Raw genomic sequence first — 12,360 nt, 5'->3', positions numbered from 1 at the left:
TACTAGAACTACTTCACCAGTTACAAGATTGGTGACGGTTCAAGACTTTGATAGGAACTCCACTTTTTCCTTTGTTGCAAATTTGCGAGACACTCAGCAGGCTGTATTTCATGCCATTCACAAAATACACATTTTTAATTGAGTAAGTGGGTGTCTTCTTAATTTTTCCAACTCCCAGAATGGATCCTTTTTTTTTAATTTCCAATGGACTTACTCCTACCTTGTAGGGCTTTGAGTGAAAGAAAATCATCTGTACTTCAAGTCATATGTTTAGAACAGCCACTATCCATGTACCATCTTTGGCTACTTCCTTGCACTGCTGCCTGCACAATGAAATCAGAGATCAGACTTAGGAACCAAAATAAGTTTGGGTCCCTTGTAATGAGTGAAGGGGCAAATTAGACTTCTTTTTGTCCAAGCAAGCATCACACATTTCTTTTTAAGAGAAATAGGTTCCTTAGTGATCACGCTCAACTCTAGTCCTAATAAGAATAAGCGGTCACTGCAAATATTATCTGGTCTAAGAGTCCGGAGTCGAATCCCATAGGGAACTAAGGTTTAGCTACAACTGTTTATTATCACCAAGAATACAAGCTCGAATAATTCCTAAGTTATAAATATTAAGATTATTCTATCTAACTAACTAAATAACAAATTAAAATAGTAATAGAAACTAAAAATACTAAGGGTTGGAGACAAGATTAAGGAGGCCTAGAGTTATGATTTCCCCAATTGTTGAAATCCTTCCTGCCACGTCTCCTACAATTTTGCCTAAGTATTCTCTATTGATCATGAGCACTCGACTTATCATAATTATCTCTTGAGCAACTACAATAATGTACTAGTCATATTATCTCGAACAAAGATAGCTCGCACTTTTTCACCGCTCACTAGGATCAAGTCAAAGTTTCATCATCTCTAATCTCGCTTTTTAACCCACCGTATTGATTTCTCGCATACCTTAGGAGTGATGTTGTTCAACAACCACCTAAATATGTATCCGTTTTCAAGAAACACATAATAAATAGGCACAGTCAATCGATGTCCATTCAATCAACTGAAATAAGCACATAGTTAAACAAGTAGATAAATCCAAAGATTAAATTATATTAAAACATAACAAGGATTTATCCTCCAAGAGGTTTCATCAAAACTCTAGACAATAAATTAGCTACTCATAATATTATGTAAAACTACAATACTAAAAGTCAAAACCAACAATGAAAAATAGGAAGAAGAAAGAAAAAACTCGTGGGTGAATCTTCCTCCTTCCTCCTTGCTCCTAGCGTATTCTTGCCTCCCTAGGTATTGTCTAACCCTAAAGTAGTGTCTCACCCTTCAAAAGGATGTTTTATGATGTATTTATATCAATTAGGGTTGATGTGGGGCATCCTTGATCTCTCCTAATTCGAAAAGGACATGCTAAGTCGCGTGCCAGAGTTGGTGCAACGCGCGACTTCTAGCACGCTCCTAGTTATTTCTTCTTTTTCTTTATTTTTTCGCATGCCAGGTCCAGCGCCAACCTCCATAATTTGCTGTTTTTCGTTCATCTCTTAGGATATTTCACGCCTACGTTCATGTAATGCACCAATTGTGGCACGCTCCCAGGTCTTGCATCTCTACGCTTTTTGCAACAAATCATCCAATTCTTGCCAAATTTCATCCAAATTCATGCCTAACCACAATAAACATGAAATGAGCATATTATATATTTATAAACATGTAATATCCAGCAACTCACATAAGAGATAATATGCAAAAGTACTCAAAAACATGCATTTTTCATCATTTATCACTTAGCAGTAGATACCTTTTCAACAAAAACTTTGTTTTTCTATTGGGACTAAAACCTTGCTTTATAAGAATCTTTATAATGACCATTATTACCACAGTGAGTGCAAATCCAATTGTTAGGAACAATAACTTACTTGCTATGTGGGTTGTAGGCAGCCTTTTCTTTTCGGAACCCTATTCCCTGCCTGTTCCCTCCATTACTTTTATACATGGAAGTGATTGTATTAGAGGACTAGGTCCACTTATGAGATTTATCTAGATCAATTGTTAAACCCTACTTAAATCTTCCTGAAGTTGTCTATTTCTTTCAAGTTTAGCACAAAGACTCAGTTTTACCTTTTTGAGTTCATTTTCAAGCTTAAGATGTGCCTCACTTGCCACTTCCTTTTCTTTTGAGGAGTTCATGCAATTTTCATTGATGTTTTTAAAGGAATATTATCTTTCTTTAACTCCTCTACTATTTCCTTCAGATCCACTACTACTACCAACATATCATCTCTGTCATGTTCTATTTCTTCGATTTTCTGAGTTAAAGCATCTTTATCTTTCTTTAACTCCTATATTGTTCCTTTCAAATCAACAACTATGACCTGCAGATCATCTCTCATATTTCCTTAGTTAAACCAATTTTATCATTAATGAGGTTGTGTTAAGCATCAATTAAGACATTAGCTAAAGATATTAGCTTCTTTTGAGAATAAGACTTCAAATTTCTTTGAATGTCCATAAAGTGTACCTCATCATCAACATCATCTTCATCCTAATCAGATTTTTCCATCAGGGCAAATATGGAATCATATTCTGCAACTTCGCTTTCAAGGGACATCATGGAGGTGTCACCTTGTTCATCATCACACTCAGATTCACTAGAGGAATCTCTCCAGGAGGCAAGAGCTTGTTTCAAAACATTATTAGCAACATCTCCTCTCTTTAATCTTCTGTCGGGGACTAGGTTCGTCTTAACCATCTTGTCTGTGTTGTGCTTGTAATAGTCCTGCTTGTGGAGAGGGCAATCTTTGATGAAATATCATGGCTTCCCGCATTTGTAACAACAATCATAGCTTTTTGTGTTTCTGCTAGAGCTGCCTTTCTTAGGGATACCTCTATTTATATGAACCATTTTTGAAATCTCCGTGTAAGATAGGCCATGTCAGCATCATCACCACTTGAGCCATTATTGTCTTCCTTAAGAACCATATTCTTCTCCTTTTTGGGTTCTCTTCTTTTATGATCTTTCTTTTTCTTCATTTCATAAGTTTTCAGATTTCCAATGAGGTCATCAATCGTCAGCTTTTGCAGATCTTTAGCTTTCGTGATAGCATTGATTTTGCTCTCCTAGGAACCAGGTAACACACTGAGTATTTTTATGACTAGTTTTTTCCTTGGGGTAATATCTCAAAGAGAGGGAAGCTCATTGATGATGGAAGTAAAGCGAGTATGCACGTCCTGAATGGACTCATCCTCATTCATCTTGAAGAGTTCATACTTAGTAGTGAACATGTTGATTTTTGACTGTTGACTTGAGTGGTTCCTTCTTGTGAAGTTTGGAGAGCCTCCGGATCTCCTTGGTATATTGACAGGCTGAGATGTGGTTGTACTCGTCTGGTCCAATGCAACAGATGAGGATCTTCTTTGCTCTGAAGTTTTTCTCGATGGCTTTATGATCAATATCATTATATTCCTTCCTTGTCTTTGGAACTGCGATTGTTGTCTCGCCAATGTTCTTCATAGGGACAAAGGGTCCATTACAAATGATATCCCAAAGCTCTAAATCTTTTGCCATGATCAAATCATGCATTTTTATCTTCCATCAGCCGTAGTATTGTCCATTGAATCTTGATTATCTGCAGGTTAATTAATCTTCTTCAAAATTCAGTAGAGCATCCATATAGATCATTTCTAGGTGTTAACCTTATATAAAGAACCCGCTCTGATATCGATTGATGTAAACTAAGAATCCACCAAAATGTATAGAGAAATTGGTTCTCTATCAGTTCCTACAGACACACACAACAATAAGTAAATAACACAATAATATTTACATGAAAAACTCCAAGCTCAATGGATTAAAAAGCACGACCTACACTCGTAGGATTTCAACTTTACTAACTGAGAAACTTTAGATTACAACCTATTGTGACCTAGGAATTAAACTCTTAATCCTTCACCTACTTACAATAACTATAATGCAAGCCTTTTTGTAATAACTCTATTACAAAGCTAACCACTTGACTAACGCTAGTCAACACAAACACAAGGTTTATGGTTTACAAAGTGTCCTACGGGATGCTTCTAAATAAGCTGAGTAGGAGTTACAAGTAAATAACATACACAAAGACACATTAATACTAAGGACACACGATGTAATCAATGTTAGGATCTGGTCCTTCGTTATGTTGCAGTTTTGTTCTTCATTGCATTTGGGAGAATAAAGGCGACTACACATTTGAGAGTGAATAATGGTTTAGGGTTTGCAAGTGTATGTAATCCCTTGCCTCATGTTGGTAATATATAAGTGAGGTCATGAAAAATGATGCAAGGGAGTGTCCAGTACACAACATGCTTCAACAGTGCTGTTGTACTGTTGCATGTGCAGTGCAACATCTTTAACAGCTGTAAGAGTTGACTTGTACTGTGACTGGAGGAACTGAAATCTATTTGTTCCCTCTGTTGTTCCCTTAATTAATTTCATTGAAACTTGTTCCAGATATTTAACTTGTTGTTCTGAACGCAGAGAGGCTAGTTGTATAAGTTTCCCTATCTGATTCTCATATGAAGTTTGTTAAATCATCAAAACAAAATATACATAACTTATCAAAACATCTTACAACAAGATAAAGAAACCTTAATCCTTCGAACCTTAAGCACATACGCGTCTCATGCATGTCGAGTGGAACTATTTAAAAAGATTATGAGATATGAACATTTTTTAGTGACATTCGGTGGTACGAAGGCCGACCCATCCTATTTTTGGTGAATTAGAGCATCGATCGATTTAAAAAAAATTCAAATAAAATTTATACATTTAAAACCTACACATGACACACTATAGATCACAAATTTTGTAGCACAAACAGATTGTAGTAAAAGTATTCGAATGACTTATCAAATAGGATTAGTACTAGAGTACGCAGCTATTTCTTTCAATACATTATACAATATATAAAGAGTGCAATAGTTTGGAGATTAAAAAAAATGAAATTGAGCAAAGATAGTTTCATAATTTAAACTTTTGATATAGAATTTAAATTATGGAAAGTCTGAATTTATGAGAGAACATATACTATTAAAATTTCAATTACTTTGCACATGTATATTCATGTTTCGTGTGGAAATATTAATTTTGATTGACACCGTATAAGCTACCTCCGCCACTAAAAATAAGGAGTTTTTTCAAGTAGAGAGGAATCCTAAAACGGGTGAGGTGTCTCTTTGTCCTCTTTAAGTTACATGCATGTTACTAGTATTATACTGATTATTTTGCCATTGTCTTGAGGTAATCGAGCTTCGAATTTCTGATTGGACAAGAAGAGCGCCCAGTAAGTATTTTGGCTTAGAGAATATCCAGCTGCTGTTTCTGACTGGGAAACATTTAATGTGATTCTTCATCTTATGTGACTTCTTTTATTTTTTTAGGTAGGATAATAATAGAGAGAAAAGTTGCGATTAGCCTAGATGTATATTTACACAATTTCAGATGTGTAAAGAACTTCTGAGAAAAACAGATCCGACCAAATAACTTCTTAAAATTTTAATTTATGAGTCTATCTGCTCTAATATCATATTTGAATATGTACTCATTTCATCTAAAAATTTAAGTTACCAGAAAAGATACGCCTTGCTTACATTATATACAAAATGAATATCTGGAAAGCTAAATACCGAAAACTGTCAGAAGAGTATATTTTACACGAGTTTCACCGCTCAATCTACCGAAAGAGTTATGCGTTCATTTGTACCTAATAATTTTAGTTTAAACTCTGCAATATATTTGTTGGAGTTACCTGATGATTGGATTGGGCAACTGGGCTAGCTGGAACGATTGGGCCTAGCCCGTATTTATTTTGTAACAGCTTTCATTTTTCCTTTTCTTACACTGTACAGGCCCACAATATAAATAGGGGCTAATTAACATTCTAGAGTATTCCTTCATATTTTCATTTTTGTAAAGACAACAAGAACACTTCTTCTCTGCAGAAAGAAACGATTTTCCCCCTTTCTCTTTCTCATGAACCCTAATTGAAAATCTGTACTCTCATGATGATTTTTTATTCTAAAATGGTATCAGAGCAGGTAATCTGGTAGTCCCCGACGTTCTGCATTGACCGATGCTACCCTCGTCAAATTTCATCGGATATATCTTCATTGCTTTGATTTTCGCTGAGATTCAGAATCTGACATTTTTCGTCGATTTTTTGTTCAATTTACGAGTTAAGGAACTCCTACTCGACTGTGTCATTCTATTTTGGTCAGAATTTGCTGCTAATTATCGGAGTTTTGTGCTCTTCGTCAAAGCTAGGGTTTTCGGCGATTAACAGAGTTTTGTTGGTCTTTGCTAAGGCTGAAATTCTCTTTTCAAGCTGAAGTTTCTAAAGGCCTTTCTTCTTCATGTTGTGAAGAAGTATGGTACAATCATTTCTATTTGTTCTCTTGCCTGAATTCATTGTTGTGAAATTTTGTTGCTGTATTCTGTTATCATGGTTAATTCCACTCCAGACTCAAGTTCTTCCTCCTCTGCTTATACTCCTGAACCTTCAAGTCCGCTATTTCTCCTTCCTTCTGATGTATCGGGGGTGTCTTTAGTTGTTGTGCCTTTTTCTGGGACTAGTTTTGGGGGTTGGAGGAGGAGTATGATTGTGTCTTTGTCCGCTAGAAACAAAATAGGTTTTATCGATGGGTCTTGCACCAAGCATGCTGTGGATTCTCTCCAGTACAGGCAGTGGGACAAGTGCAATAATATGGTCATATCCTAGTTAATCAATTCTCTTTCTCCAGATATGCTGAAAGTGTACAATATTCTGAAACTGCTGAAAGTATATGGAAACAATTGAATAATAGATATGGGACTGTTAATGGAACTAAGGTGTTTGAAATAAAGAGAGAACATGCATCTACTTATCAAGGGACTCTCGACATAGCTTCCTATTTCAACAAACTTAAAAAACCCTGGGATGAATTGGGGGTTATGTGTACCAGCCATGCAAATTCTTGTGTTTGTGCTGCTAAGGACGGACTCCAGAAGGATAAAGAAGAGGACAGGGTTCACCAGTTCCTCGTGGGTCTTAATGAGGTTTATATGGGGGTAAGAAGCAACATCTTAATGATGCAACCATTGTCATCCCTTGATACATTCTATAACATTTTGTTGCGAGATGAAAAACAGAGACAGGTTGTCCCCAATGCTCAACTTAATCCAGAATTAGCCTCTTTTAATGCAAATTTCAACAATAACAGATTCCCTTCTCAACTCTCATCTACAAAACAATATACACAAAGGGTGAACTTTGATTCAAGCAACTCCAATGCTACTTTGTATTGCAAGTATTGCAAGAAACCTTATCATACAATTGAGAAATGCTACAAATTACATGGCTTTTCACCAAATTTCAAATTCACAAAGGGTAAGAAGTTTGGTATTGCTGCAAGAAGACTTCTGAACCTTCTGCAATGTATTCTCCTACTAATCAAAGCTCTTTGATCCCTAGTCTAACCAAAGAGCAGTACTCCCAGTTGATGCAATTGCTCAGTCAGTCTACATTAGGTGACTCAGGGTCCCAACCTATTCTAATGCGATCTGCCAATTTTGTTGGTAGTTTTTCTTCTTTTCCTGTGTATTTAAATGGTAGTTCTACTATGCGCATGTTGACTAGTGTAGCTGGAAGGGTTTGGATAGTGGATTTAGGGGCAACTGACCACATGACTTCAAATAAGGACCTCCTTTTTAATATTACACCTCTTCCTGTTCCTTACTTAGTTTCTTTACCTAATGGTTATAAAGTTAAGGTAACCTATACAGGTTCCCTTACTCTGTTACCATCTATCACTCTACACAATGTTTTATATATTCCATCTTTTCATTACAATCTCATTTCTGTGAGCAAGGTAATATCACAATTCAATTGTTATGTGCTATTCACTTCTATTTTTTGCATAATTCTACAGGCCCATTCTATGAAGAAGCTTCTGGAGCTTGGTAGAATGGATCAAGGATTATACAAATTTCACCTCAACCATTCTGCTCCTCCAACAGTCTCATCTCCTAATAACTTTGTTTCTCCTTTTACTAACAAAGTACAGAATGCTGAATTTTCTTTACATGGAAATGTTCAAAATGCGAACCACAGTTCTGTTCCTATTTTACCTTGTGCTACTGTTCCAAATGTGCAAACTGAGAATTCATGTCATGTTTCTACTTTACCTTCTTGTACTGTTCCAAATAATGTGAATATAAATGATGTTCTTTGGCATCATAGATTGGGGCATGTTCCATTTGTTCAAATGAAGCATATACATTCTATCTCTAATGATTGTATGCTAAACAGTCCTTTATTTGTCATGTTTGTCCTTTATCTAGACAACCTAGGTTATCATTCCCAGATAGTTCTTCCCATCCCACCTCATTATTCCAACTTATTCATGTTGACACTTGGGGACCATACCACACCCAAACTTACTCTGGAGCAAAATATTTTTTGATAATAGTTGATGATTATAACAGAGCAACATGGACACATCTTTTGCACTCCAAGAGCTATGCCTTTATTTTATTAAAGCGTTTGTAGCCATGGTCAAGACATAGTTTCACTTTTCTGTCCAAAAGGTTAGGAGTGATAATGCCTTAGAGCTTGGTTCCTCCAATACATCCATTCAATTTTTTTCTGATAATGGTATCATACATCAAACAACTTGCCCACACACACCACAACAGAATGGTGTGGTAGAAAGAAAACATAAACACCTACTAGAAACTTCAAGAGCTTTGTTGTTTCAATCTAATCTTCCTACCAAGTTCTGGGGAGATTATGTTTTAACAGCAACCTATCTTATTAATAGATTTCCTTCTAAAGTTTTCTCTAATAAGATGCCAATTTGAATTACTTTATGGGGCTGCTCCCTCCTATTCTCATCTAAAACCTTTTGGGTGCCTATGCTATGCTAGTGTTCCCAAGTGTCATAGAGATAAGTTCCAACCTAAAGAATCTCCTTGTGTGTTCATTGGCTATCCCTTTGCTAAAAAGGGGTACAAACTTTACAATCTCACTACTAAGTTTGTTCTATACTCTAGGGATGTCATCTTTCATGAATGTGTTTTTCCTTATACTTTGCCTTCTTCTGCTCCTTCTCATCTTCTTCCTTCAATGCCTATTTTTTTATGATTCTAATGCTGATGCTGATGCTGATGCTGTTACTGCTTCTTCTATCCCTCCAGATCTCCCTCTACCTCCTTCTCCAATACCTGACACTCCTGATGTTCCTAACTCTGTCCACAATCCTGATGTTCCTACTCCCATTCATTTTATTGTTCCTATCGAATCAATAGTTCTTCCTGGCCTTGCAGTCAGAAAAAGTTCCAGAACCCATCAGCTCCCTTCTCACTTGAAGGATTATGTGGTCCAGCTCCCTTCTGCTTCATGTTCTTCCTCTTCACTCATGTCTACTACAGTAGAACCCCATTCTTACACTCAGGCTGCTGCTATTCCTGCTTGACAAGAGGCCATGAAGAAAGAATTTGAGGCCCTAGATACAAACCAAACTTGAAAAATTATTGAATTACCTGCTGAAAAAAGCCTATAGGATGCAAGTGGGTGCATAAAATTAAATACAAAGCTGATGGTAGTGTGGAGAGATACAAGGCTAGATTGGTGGTTAGAGGTGATACTCAGGTGGAAGGCATTGATTTTAATGAAACTTTCTCTCCCGTTGTTAAAATGTGTACTATTAGATGTGTGATTGTTGTAGTTGTCAAAAAACAGTGGCCCTTATTTCACTTGAATGTTAATAATGCATTTTTGCATGGGGATCTGGATGAAGAGGTTTACATGAAACTTCCTCAAGGTCTTTCTGTTACTTCTACATCTTCTGCTTCTTCTATTTCTTCTGTTTCTTCTAAGTCTCTTACTTTGGTTTGCAAATTGCAAAAGTCTCTTTATGGTTTGAGACAGGCTTCTAGACAATGGTACGCGAAGCTATTTCATGCACTCTACTCTAGGGGGTATAATCACTCATTGAACGACTACTCTTTGTTCGTTAAGAAAACTGACTCTTTTACTACCCTTATAGCTGTTTATGTAGATGACATCATTGTCACTGGGGATGACTTGAAAGAAATTTCTTCTCTTAAAACTTTCTTGGATGCTCAGTTTAAAATTAAGGACTTGGGATTGCTTAACTATTTCTTGGGTATTGAGGTTTGTTATCTTCAATCAGGTATTCTTTTTGTTTCAAAAGAAATTTATCTCTGATTTGCTATCAGAATACAAGTGTGCTGATGTTTCTCCTGTTGTTAGTCCTTTGGACATGAGCCAAAAGTTACACTCTGATGTTCGGGACCTACTGCCTCATCCTGAAAGTTATAGGAGCCTAGTTGGTAAACTAAATTTTTTGATCAGATTTATGTTTTGCTATCCAACACTTGAGTCAATTTTTACAGAGACCTAGAATTCCACATATGACTGCAGCTTTACATGTCTTGAGATACTTAAAGGGGACTTCTGATTTTGGGGTCTTGTTGAATAATTCTACTGATTTATCTTTGATGGCCAGTTATGACAGTGATTGGGCAGCTTGTCCCGAGTCTAGGTGCTCAATTTCTGGTTTTTGCATTCAATTGGGTGGTAGCCTCATCAGTTGGAAGTCTAAAAAGCAGCACATTGTTTCCTTGTCATCAGCTGAGGCTGAATATAGAGCCATGAGTAGAGTGGTAGCTGAGTTAGCCTGGTTAGTTCGCATGTTATCTGATTTGGGTCTCTCTGTTGTTCTCCCAATTCCTATCTTGTGCGACAATCAGGCTGCTATTCATATCGCCAAGAACCCGGTGCTCCATGAACGTACCAAGCACATCGAAGTCGACTGCCATTTCATTCGAACAAAGTTGGCAGATGGTCTTATCTCATTGTCCCATGTTTCTACTAGGTCTCAACTAGCTGACATCTTTACTAAACCTTTGACAAGTCTACCCCATCGCGCATTGATTGGCAAGTTGGGAGTTTGTCCACCCTCCAACGTGAGGGGGGATGTTGGAGTTACCTGATGATTGGATTGGGCGACTGGGCTAGCTGGAACGATTGGGCCTAGCCCGTATTTTTTTTATAACAGCTTCATTTTTCCTTTTCTTACATTGTACAGGCCCACAATATAAATAGGGGCTAATTAACATTCTAGAGTATTCCTTCATATTTTCATTTTTGTAAAGATAACAAGAACACTTCTTCTCTGCATAAAGAAATAATTTTTCCCCTTTCTCTTTCTCATGAACCCTAATTGAAAATCTGTACTCTCATGATGATTTCTTATTCTAACAATTAAAAACTAATGCGATGGAATTTCATATGCAAACTCATAACATTTAAATCCCTAAATTCTATCTCTGGTGGTGGTAGGGTTCAATATTATACCTGACTCGTCAGTGGCAGTGCTCAACAGGAAAAACTCCACATGTTATAATAATCAGAGACCAATCTTCAACTTCTACCCATCTCATGGTTTAAGTAGGGACAGAAAATTGACTCGAAGCAGTGGCAGCTTCTTGTACTAATTAAATATTTGCTGCCTAAGTAAATGGATTCTTCTGTTCTTGACATGTCTCTGTTAAAAATCAAAGGATGCTAATTCATGTCCTAAAGATACGAGACATTGCATAAACACTGACAAGGAAAGCAAACATGCAAACAGAAATAAGAAAAGATTGTTGTGTTATCAAAATGAGGATTTTTTTTCCGCTTGCAATTAAATTAGCTAGCTGTGTAGGTTCGACTTATTGGGTTGGGGGAGTATAATCGTTAGTAAACAAGTACAGAGGTCAAGCAATTAGTGGAACACATTTATAACTCATATTAATAATTGTATTGGTAAAATTCGACTCTTGATACGCGGATATATCGCATGATGACACGACTTGAAATAAGTTGTATCTCAAGAGCAAGATAGCATCGGAGTTTGATCCTCGTAGGAAATACACACAGTTCGTTAACTCGTCCCCGGATAAACTAGCATTATGCCTCGGTACCGCACCCCAAAGATAGTTCTAGGGATTTATCAATGAAATCATGGCTCGAACTTGACTTGGTCCTCAAACGTCCCCGTAACGCTAGGAATGCACTCGCATCTACTATGCCATATTTTCCACCCATAACCGGCAAGTGTCTCGGCGGCTACTAATCAATAAGAGTGATGTGCGAAAGTGGGGATGATTATGTCAACATTAGACTTGAGCTATAAATACCTCCATTCCATCTACTTGTACATTAACTCACAATTTACCGAACTTACTCTTTGCTAAAGGCTATTGTACTATTGTTGGGCAATCTTTTTTTATTTTGCAAGTATTGAGGCTCTCGGTGGAGATCA

Source organism: Nicotiana tabacum, chromosome 1 (assembly GCF_000715075.1).
Source record: "Nicotiana tabacum cultivar K326 chromosome 1, ASM71507v2, whole genome shotgun sequence".
Taxonomy (NCBI): domain Eukaryota; kingdom Viridiplantae; phylum Streptophyta; class Magnoliopsida; order Solanales; family Solanaceae; genus Nicotiana; species Nicotiana tabacum.
The sequence above is the reverse complement of the archived record's forward strand: the minus strand, read 5'-3'. Positions refer to the sequence as shown.